This window comes from Bos taurus, chromosome 4 (genome assembly GCF_002263795.3).
Source record: "Bos taurus isolate L1 Dominette 01449 registration number 42190680 breed Hereford chromosome 4, ARS-UCD2.0, whole genome shotgun sequence".
In the NCBI taxonomy this organism is placed as follows: Eukaryota; Metazoa; Chordata; class Mammalia; order Artiodactyla; family Bovidae; genus Bos; species Bos taurus.
This window is the reverse complement of record NC_037331.1, coordinates 9003576-9014037: the sequence shown is the minus strand read 5'-3', so window position 1 is coordinate 9014037 and position 10462 is coordinate 9003576. Positions and strand designations below refer to the sequence as shown.

At 37.5% G+C, this 10462-nt stretch overlaps 1 pseudogene; it reads right to left on the bottom strand.

The window, feature by feature from the left end:
* Positions 1–279: 279 nt before the first annotated feature.
* Positions 280–776, bottom strand: LOC132345063 (gametocyte-specific factor 1-like; annotated as a pseudogene).
* Between the last annotated feature and the right edge of the window lie 9686 nt (positions 777–10462).

Below are 10462 nucleotides of genomic sequence, written 5' to 3'. Positions count from 1 at the left end.
ACTATTGAGACTATCTTTACTCATTTCTTTTTGCTTCTTATTTTTAATTTATTTTTCAAGTTATCTGTAATGATGGTTGATTTGAAACAGTTCTTCTGAGCATGAGGGCTCTTTCTTGCATCAAATGAGTCAGCACTCATAGAGGGGGAGAAAAAAAAGGTACTTGTCACTTTGAAAGTCACAGATAATTTATCTTTCTATAATTAGATTAGGAGGGAAAAAATGAAGAACCCGCTGTAGCAGGAAGAAGCAAGGGCCTCTCATTTGATGAGATAGATATTCAGTTACTATGCATTTCCATTGTTTTTCCATGGCAGAGGCTTGGGAACTTGCAGGCCTGAAGCCACATCACTCGGGCTCCATAACGATGTTGCTTGGCTGGCAGGGCTGTGGTTACCACAGTAGTTGGCCGTGCCTCCAGACAAATGGGGTGCCGGTCTGTTCCTACAAATCTTTATCCCCCTGTTCATCGTTGAGGAGGGCACCTGTTTTGTGTGCTCGGTCAGAGTCTCTTGTCCAAGGTTCCTGGATGACTACATCCTGCTCAATACAGCTTTTGTCATCACAGCTTGACATATGCCTGATTTCAGCCAGAGGAGCCTGATGGTAGGCACTGAAGGGGCAGATAGCCAGAGTTTTTAAATAGTCAGGATTATTCTTTTTGTACTTGATAAGATGATAAGGAAATCTGCAGGCACATATCTGATTTTTTTTAAATCATAGGGACATTGTAATAGCCTTTCAGGGTCCAGGGTATCCATGTAAGTTTCTTCCATGTTGGAAATGAAGGAGCCAAGTCCAAGTGCTTGGCCGAGTCACGCTCTCCCCATAGTCACCCATGTTTAAAATGTGACCACTAGAAAATTTAAAATACATATGTGGCTTATTATATTTCTGTTAGACAGTTATTAGTAGGACTACATGATTGTTTTTTATCTTTTTCTATTAAAATTCTTGGAGGGTAATCAGTCCTTACAGCTTTTCCTCTCAAAAGGTTTTTATTACCTTTCCAACCCCTATGTATATATTTTCTCTAACAATGATCTCCAAGATGAAGGAACTTTTATAATACCGAAAACAACTTGGAAATAAAATCTTTGTTTCATATTTCTATACCCTTCTCTAGAAATTCTCAATTGACCTTTGAACATCAACAAGAATTTTGAGCAATTTTGAGAAATTGTGATGTTCTTTGTCACTGTGTATTATATTTGGCTCTTCTTAAATTGTCAACAATTTCAAGAATCATGTGCCTGAAATTTAAGCAAATTACCAGTAGATGGGAGCCTTGCAACTTTGAATCAGCGAGGACTTTTATCCTACCTTTAAGACCATAAACTGTATGCTACCAAATATTGAATAACTATATGTTGAGTGCTTATGAAGTTAAACTCATACCATCTCAGATATGAATAACGTAAGTGTCCTTCCGGTGTCCACCATAAAATCTGTGGCTTATGAACACACACTTGCTCCTTTCTTCTTATTTCCCATCTTGGGAGGGCCAAGTGGCCCCGTTCTGCTTCCTTAATCCCATCTAGGTTCTTCATGGAGACCTTGTTGAGGATCTGCCATTGTTGTTGTTTAGTTTCTAAGTTGTGTCCGAATCTTTGCAACCACATGGATTACTGCATGCCAGGCTTCGCTGTCCTTTACCAGCTCCCAGAGTTTGCTCAAACTCATGTCCCATTGAGTCAATGATGCCATCCAACCATCTTATCCTCTGTTGTACCTTTCTCCCCTTGCCTTCAGCCTTTCCCAGCATCAGGGTCTTTTCCAATGAGTCAGTTCGTCCCATCAGGTTGCCAAAGTGTCGGAGCTTCAGCTTTAGCTTCAGTCCTCCCAGTGAATATTCAGGACTGATTTCCTTTATGATTGACTTGTTTGATCTCCTTGCAGTCCAAGGGACTCTCAAGAGTCTTCTCCAACCACAGTTCAAAAGCATCAATTCTTCAGTGCTCAGCTTTCTTTATGGTCCAGTTCTCACATCCATACATGACTCCTGGGAAAACCATAGCCTTGACCGTACATTAAAAACCTTTGTTGGCAAAGTAATGTCTCTGCTTTTCAGTATGCTCTCTAGGTTGGTTATAACTTTTCTTCCAAGGAGCAAAGCGTCTTTTAATTTCATGGCTACAGTCACCATCTCAGGTGATTTTGGAGCCCCCGCCCCAAAATAAAGTCTGCTACTGTTTCCATAATTTCCCCATCTATTTGCCATGAAGTGATGGGACTGGATGCCATGATCTTAGTTTTTTGAATGTTGAGTTTTAAGCCAGCTTTTTCACTCTCCTCTTTCACTTTCATCAAGAGGCTCTTTAGTTCCTCTTCACTTTCTGCCATCAGGGTGGTGTCATCTGCATATCTGAGATTATTGATATTTCTCCCGGCAAACTTGATTCCAGCTTATGCTTCATCCAGCCTGGCATTTCACATGATGTACTCTGCATAGAAGTTAAATAAGCAGAGTGACAATATACAGTCTTCACATATTCCTTTCCCAATTTGGAACCGGTCTGTTGTTCCATGTCTGGTTCTGTTGCTTTTTGACCTGCATACAGGTTTCTCAGGAGGCAGGTCAAGTGGTCCCATCTCTTTCAGAATTTTCCACAATTTGTTGTAATCCACACAGTCAAATGATTTAGCATAGTCAATGAAGCAGAAGTAGGTGTTTTTCTGGAATTCTCTTGCTTTTTCTGTGATCCAATGATATTGGCAATTTGATCTCTGGTTACTCTGCCTTTTCTAAATCCAATTTGTACATCTGAAAGTTCCTGGTTCACATACTGTTGAAGCCTAACTTGAAGGATTTTGAGCATTACCTTGTTAGCATGTGAAATGAGTGCAACTGTGCAACAGTTTGAACATTCTTTGGCATTGCCTGTCTTCGGAATTAGAATGAAAGCTGACCTTTCCCAGTCCTGTGGCTACTGCTGAGTTTTCCACATTTGCTAGCATATTGAGTGCAACACTTTCACAGCATCATCTTTTAGGATTTGAAATAGGTCAACTGGAATTCCATCACTTCCACTATCTTTGTTTGTAGTGATGCTTCCTAAGGCCCACTTGACTTTGCACTCCAGGATATCTGGCTCTAGGTGATTGATCACACCATCGTGGTTATCTGGGTCATAAAGATCTTTGTATAGTTTTTCTGTGTATTCATGCTACCTCTTCTTAATATCTTCTGCTCCTGTTAGGTCCATACCATTTTTGTCCTTTATTGTGCCCATCTTTGCATGAAATGTTCCCTTGGTATCTCTGATTTTCTTGAAGAGATCTCTAGTCTTTCCCATTCTATTGTTTTCCTCTGTTTCTTTGCATTGATCACTGAGGAAGGCTTTCTTATCTCTCTTTGCTATTCTTTGGAACTCTGCATTCAGATGGGTATATCTTTCCTTTTCTCCTTTGCCTTTTGCTTCTCTTCTTTCCTCAGCTATTTGTGAGGTCTCCTCAGACAACCATTTTGTCTTTTTGCATTTTTTTTCCTTTGGGTATATTTTTGATCACTACCTTCTGTACAGTGTTACAAACCTCTGTCCATAGTTCTTCAGGCATTCTATCAGATCTAACTAATGCCTTGAATCTATTTGTCACTTCCACTGTGTAATCAGAAGGGATTTGATTTAGATCATATCTGAATGGCCTAGTGGTTTTCCCTGCTTTCTTCAATTTACAGCCTTGTCTAACTCAATGAAACTATGAGCCATGACGTGTAGGGCCACCCAAGATGGAGGGATCGTGGTGGAAAGTTCTGACAAAATGTGGTCCACTGGAGAAGGGAATGGCAAACTACTTCAGCATTCTTGCCTTGAGAACCCTATGAACAGTATGAAGAGGATCTGCCATATCCTCCATCTGATTCCTGAGCCTGGAATTCTGCAAATTCTCTGTGAGGTCCCCTTCCTCTTACCATGGTGGGCCTCATGGCAGGCTGCTTTGGATCTCAATGCATACCTTTACCATCCTTTCCATTGCTTCCTTTGTGGGAGCATATGGAATCTTCTGGGTTGTCCACTTGAAAGCTAGGGAGATGATGCTTTCCTTGGCCAGACTTGTCCACTCTCTTTATGCTGCTGGGCCCACCCCATGTTGGCGTAGGACACCCTGCCCAGTGTATTTCTCCCAGGCAACCAAATGGGAGGCACAGCATGCAGAACTCTACTTTCGATGTCCCCCGAGCTCCCTGGTTTTGCTAATACCCCTTCTCCACAAGTCTCTAGGTTAGGCACTGGAGAAGCAGCACCAGTCTCCTGTGTTCCATCTCCGCTTGCCTCTCCTGTCTCTCTCTCCCTCTGTGCCTTCCCCCACCTCCACCCCAAAGCACTCTTACTGGTCTTATTCTTTTGCTGAATGGAAGGAGCCTTTGTGTCAAGCCTCTGTTCTCTCTAGATTTTATTTCCTTTTGTCTCTTACAACCCCAACATCATATTTGAGCCTTAAGGCGAGTAGAGATGAGAAGATCAATTTACACCCTAGAGTAACTGGTTCAATAAAGATTTTCAAAATATTGTACATGAACCAAATGTATTTTCACATAATTTTCTAATGTGTGCTAGAAGCAGAAATGTCACTTTGAACATTTTTTTGGAATGAAGGGAAGATAAGAATTTATGTCCAAAATAGGATTAAATAGATTTTAACATATCTTTTTAGTATTCTGAGACGTGTGATGGCTTGTATAAAAATCACTTCTCTTGGTCAGTAGTATCTTGTAACCTCTTTACTGCATGATGTCATGATTTGCCCAAAGAATCAAAACTGTTCTTTTTAGTTTAGAAAACTAGACACTCGGCTTATCTAAATGGACTGTCTGTATCCCCTACAGGTATAATTATAATGAGATCTTATTTTCTGCTTCTCCTAAGTTAAATCTAAAACCACAGGTCAAATATATGTCTACCTCTTCCTTATTCTTTGTTCCCAGAACTTTTCTTTTTCTATGAAAAGAATTAGAGAGCAAGGATGAGATGTATTTGATGGTTCATGATCTTCTTTGTCAGACTTTTTTTCTCTGATTCTGTCCTAGCTTATGAACACACAAAAACACATCTATTTGAATTCGGCTGATATCTTCCACGAAAAAAATAAGTCAGTCTCATCCCTCAGCATCTACTAAAGATATCAGGCAAATTTGGGTGGGGGGGGATCTTTCTTATTTTTTATAGCATTCAAATATTTTAAATGAGCAGTTGTTTTCTATAGGTTAAATCAATCCAATACCAGTAAGACAGATTGAAATGAGGCAATAACTAATTTCCAGACAGTATTTAGAATCTGGTGTAGTAAAAAGTTTGATTCTCTAGATTGAGAATCAAAAAAGAAAAAACTCTAGTACAGCTCTGCTATCATTGCATATGTATTTTTGAGTAGCTCATTAATTTTGCTGGGTAGAAATTCCTTCTACTATAAAAGATGGAGTTACACAAACAGTTCTTCTCACTCTGATAAAAATCTGTGATTCTAGTAGCTAGAGAAGGAAAGTGACCACATAGACTGAAAAAACAGGCAAGGACACATTTCCATCAGCTACCCCCACTTCTAACTATGCCCTTATATATTTCCTTCCAAACCAACAAGGGATATGGACTGTCTGGCAGAGTCACCAGGACAAAGGATTAAAGGAAGAAAAAGGGATCCAGATGTTTCCATTTGGAGTAATTGAATTTTCAGACACATCTAATTCAGATGAGCTCTATCCGTGGACAACCGAGCCAAAGACATGAAGGGGACTCTTCTAATTCAACTGGGTTCTTGTGATACCACTTCCCATTTAGCACTCTATCAATATTACCCCCTCACATGTCTGTGATGACATGGTAGGAGTCAAGAGGAAGGACACCCTTAATCAAAAAGCGAATTAAAATCTCCAGGCCCCCAGTGGTTTCACAGTAGTATTTACTGCATGCCCACTTAGTACAGAGTACTGTTTTAAATGCTATGATGAAAAGGTACAAAAAAGGAAGAATAATGGTACTCCAAAAAGTTCTCAATTTAATTGAAGAAAACATGAACACTATAAAAAACTCCCCTTTATGGCCTTTTAAAAACCTCATATAAATAGCAAATGTTTTTATCTGCACATTAAATGTTTCCTTTAATCTTCCAAGGTTAGGCTCACATATAAATTTTATTAATTAAACCAAGAAGAAGGGGCCAAAATTTGCATCCTGCTTGGAAATTTCGATCTTCATCTACCAAGTCTTTTAAATTGTGGGGTAGATTTTTAGCTTAAGAAATGAATAAGAAACTGAAAGCAGCAGCAGACAAGGTAAGCAGGCAATTTACCGTCCTTTTCACTTTTGGGAGTGAAAAGCGGGAACTTTTAAGAAATACACAAGTAGAGCAAAGTGGAAATGTTTTAGGTAAACTAGGAAATATGGGTGCTCTTGCAATAAAGAAAATGCTGTATCTCAGGAACTGACGTGATTGGAATGAGCTTTACTTTGGGTCAGAATGTTGAGGCAAGAAGTGCAGGAGAACTGCATAAGCTGTCTGGGTGAGCCTTTCCTCAAGCCTGGAAAATTTGAGGTGACTTCTGTCACCTATTTCTTCCCCCCTTACCAATTTGTTGCTTTACATAAGCACTTGTTTTGTTATTGAGACCAGGTTTGAGAGTATGGAGTGAATACTTAACTCCTGTTAAGGAGTTGGTTGCTGGCTAGTACAAATAAGCCTTGAGAGTGACTGACAGCACTTAGGTGTGCCACCAGGCATTGTAGAATAAATTGCCAAATAAGTTGTATGGACAATCAGTTACAAGTTAGACAGACAGAGTTCATGTTAGGATGGGTAAGGAAAAGATGTGGGATTCAAGTTAGGTCTTCAGGGATAATGGAAAATTGCAGTTTATAAAGTGAGTGGAATATTGTGTTTATCGTTTTTTTTCTCCAACCAGCAAATGACAAACTATTAAATACAGACACCAACAACAATAACAACAGTAACGAAAAATCTGTTAACAAAAATGGCAAAGTGTTACAAGCTCCACTATATATAATGGGTCTTATGAATCATTAAGAGAAGAACAAACATTTCTGTAGAGAAATGGACTAAAGACATGAAAGAACAATTAATGAAGAGATATGAATGGCCAGTATACATTTGAAAATTTATTCATTTATTAGTATGAAAAAGTGAAAAGTAACGTGATAAAATGGTGGGAGTAGGTGGAAGGAATGGTCCTCTTAGGACTGGTGGTAGGAAAGGCTATGTTTGGATAATATTTTTAGAAAGTCAATTTAGCCATATTAATCAATAAATATCTTCTAAGCCAAAAAGCTATTTTGATAATGCTACATAAGTAGTGCTATTATAATGCTATTATAAGTAGTACAATAGTACCTTGAAGGGGATTCCATCTTCCACCTTCCTGGTCAACACTCTTCTCTCTTCCTGAAATCAGAAAGTGTGATTTCAGAAGTATCACTTTTAGAAATCCATCCTAAAGAGATAATCAGATAATTTCACAAAGATCAAGTACATGCAAGGATGTTCAATATGGTACCATATATCTTAATGTGAAAAATTAGAATCAATTAGTAATACATCAATAAGATACTCAATAAATTTGGTACATTTGTAGAATAGAAACTGAGAAGGTTGTCACTAGAAGGTTGTTGTGCATTGATATTCTTTGATATATTTAAAAGAAAAAAAGTTTGAAAATAGTATGCTATAGTCATCTCTCACTATCCACAGAAGATTGGTTCTAGGAGCCCCTGTGTGTAACCAAAATCTGTAGATGCCCAAGTTCCTTATATAAAATTGTGTAGTACAATGAATTCAGTTGGTTTTCCACATCCAGTGGTTTTCCATCCTAGGATTCAACCAACCATGGATGGAAATTTTGATACACCGTTGAATCTGCAGACGGGAAATCGTTGGAAGGCTGACTGTATGATAAGACCCTATTTATGTGTAGTACATCCATCTATATATATTAGCTATATTATCTGTGTGTATTAGATATAAATACATATACCTATATATATCTTAGATACATTTCTAAAGGGCAAATATAGAGGTAGAGTTGGTTGGGTCTGTTTTTTTTAATAATTTGTTATATTATTTGAATTTTACTTAGTGAATATGTGTTATCTTTATAAATTATACTGTTAAAATAAAAATACTTTGAGAAAAAAAGCAATGTCCATAAAAATAGGTATAGAAACACATTTATAAAGTTGTTCCTCATAGAGATTCTCAATATAAGTTACTGGTGTTCCTCAAAGCCATATTTAGTGCAAAAAATCTGAAAAGATATATGTCTCTACATGTCTCTCTTGATCCAAGGATATTTTTAAAATAATATCTAAATGTGACATTTAAGCCATTTCATCCAAATATTGTTTGTCTAACTGATCTTTTGAAAAAATATTGCACTGCAGTGAACTTGGATTTTATTTTATGACAACTCCTTGGAGTGCATCTGGTCTATATAGTTGGTTGCCCTTGAAGTTGTCTTAGCCATTAATTCTAAGGAAAGGATTAACATCCTTTTGTTGAAGCTAAGGAAACTGTTAATGTTGGAAGAACATGCTTGCATAGACGATCATCCTACCTCCTCCCTTAAGTAAGGACTCTTGAGTTTTTCTGCAGGAAAGAATTTGAATCCTCTTCAGGGTACAGTCAAGATCCTACTACTGTTTCTTTTATGTGGTATCATCAAAATAGCTTTGGCTTAGAATTTTGAGGCAGTTGTAAAAGTATGGTTATTTTGGCCAAACTACCATAAACTCTCTGTGACATATACATGTAAAATAAATGCCTCTCAATGAACATGCTAATTTGGTATTTGTCCTCCCTTAGATACTGTATGACAGGGTGGCTAAATGACAGAGTGTTGTATGGTATAGTTATTTACAAAGCAGAAGAAAAATCTTCCCCAAATAATAACTATATTTTAGAATAATCAATTTGTCTTAGCCCTATTTCTGGTGCTAAATATCTACAGGAGAAAATTATCTCCTAGATTCATTCTTAATTTAAGATAGAAATACGTCTATCTTTTATGCATATCTTTGTATGCATATCTTTTATGCAAACAAAAACAATATGTTTTTGTTTGCATAAAAAAGAAGTCTTGTCACAAATGGCAGTAAATTTTAGAAAAATCTCTCTCCCCCTCTCTCTCACACACACAGGATTCCCAAGCTCCATCTACTTCAAATCTATAGCATCTCACATGGTGAAGCCTGAGCACATGCATTTTTAAAGCACTGCAGGCAGTTCTGATGGGCACCCAGGTTGAGAATATTCCTCCAGTGGGCAAGCCATCTGGCCCACTTAGTGTCCCTGGCAAATAAAATGTGGGCCTTCCACTGCAGGACTTAAAATAGTATTGGGTTTGGAACCAACTAGCTCCTGGAACAAACTGTCCAAAAGACCTCTAAGGTTGAGGCTAGTCTTTTGGGGGTTTTGGTGAAAATTTTTTTCCAGGAAAATTTCTTGCTATTTTTTTTTTATTATTGTAAAAGTAACACATTTACTATAGAAATTGTGAAAATTATAAAAGAGCACAAAGGAAATAATAAAATCACCTGGAATTCTATCAACTAGATATAACCACAACATTGCCCATATCCTTTCAGATTCTTTTTATATATCACCAGAAAATTGTTGTACATGCAATCTGTAACATGCAATATAGCAGAAGCATTTTCTCATGTTAATATTCTTCTATGAAATCATGCTCATTGGCTATAAAATTTTTTTCTCATAATTATTGCTTTTCTACTTTTGGAAAATTATTGATTTTCTATTTTGGAAATTTTAGCTTTTCAATTTGAGTCATTAAAAAAAGTCTTGAAATGATCCTCCTTGAACATAAATCTTTATGTACATTTTGAGTACTTCCTTAAGAATCCACAAGTGGGATTAGTGGCTTAAAAAAGAATATTCATGAGGCATTTTATAAATACTTAATGCTTTATTATCCTTAGGAAAGGATATACTAATTTTACATTTTGTCTAAAATTTACAATCCTTGAATCCTTATTAATATTGAATGTTTTTATTATTTTTGTCTCATTATGCCTTATATTTATTTTCCAGTTAGGAAGGTTGCCTTTTCCTGTTGATGTAAACTCTTTGTTCACATGTGTAGTGTAGACCATATTTTTTCTACTTTATTTACTTAAAAGTTTTCCTTGTGGTGATTTTGGATGTACAAAATTTTGTAACTACTCTTTGAGAACAATTCACAATTCAAATATGTACCTACAAAATAGAGTCAGCCTTGGAAAGATCATCAATATGGCAAGCATGAGGCACCCTCACCCCACATTCCACCACCCCAAGCTCTAAATTCAGTGCTCTCTCCTGCCTAATCGTATCTGCTGCTGCTAAGTCGCCTTAGTTGTGTCCGACTCTGTGCGACCCCACAGACGGCAGCCCACCAGGCTCCCCCGTCCCTGGGATTCTCCAGGCAAGAATGCTGGAGTGGGTTGCCATTTCCTTC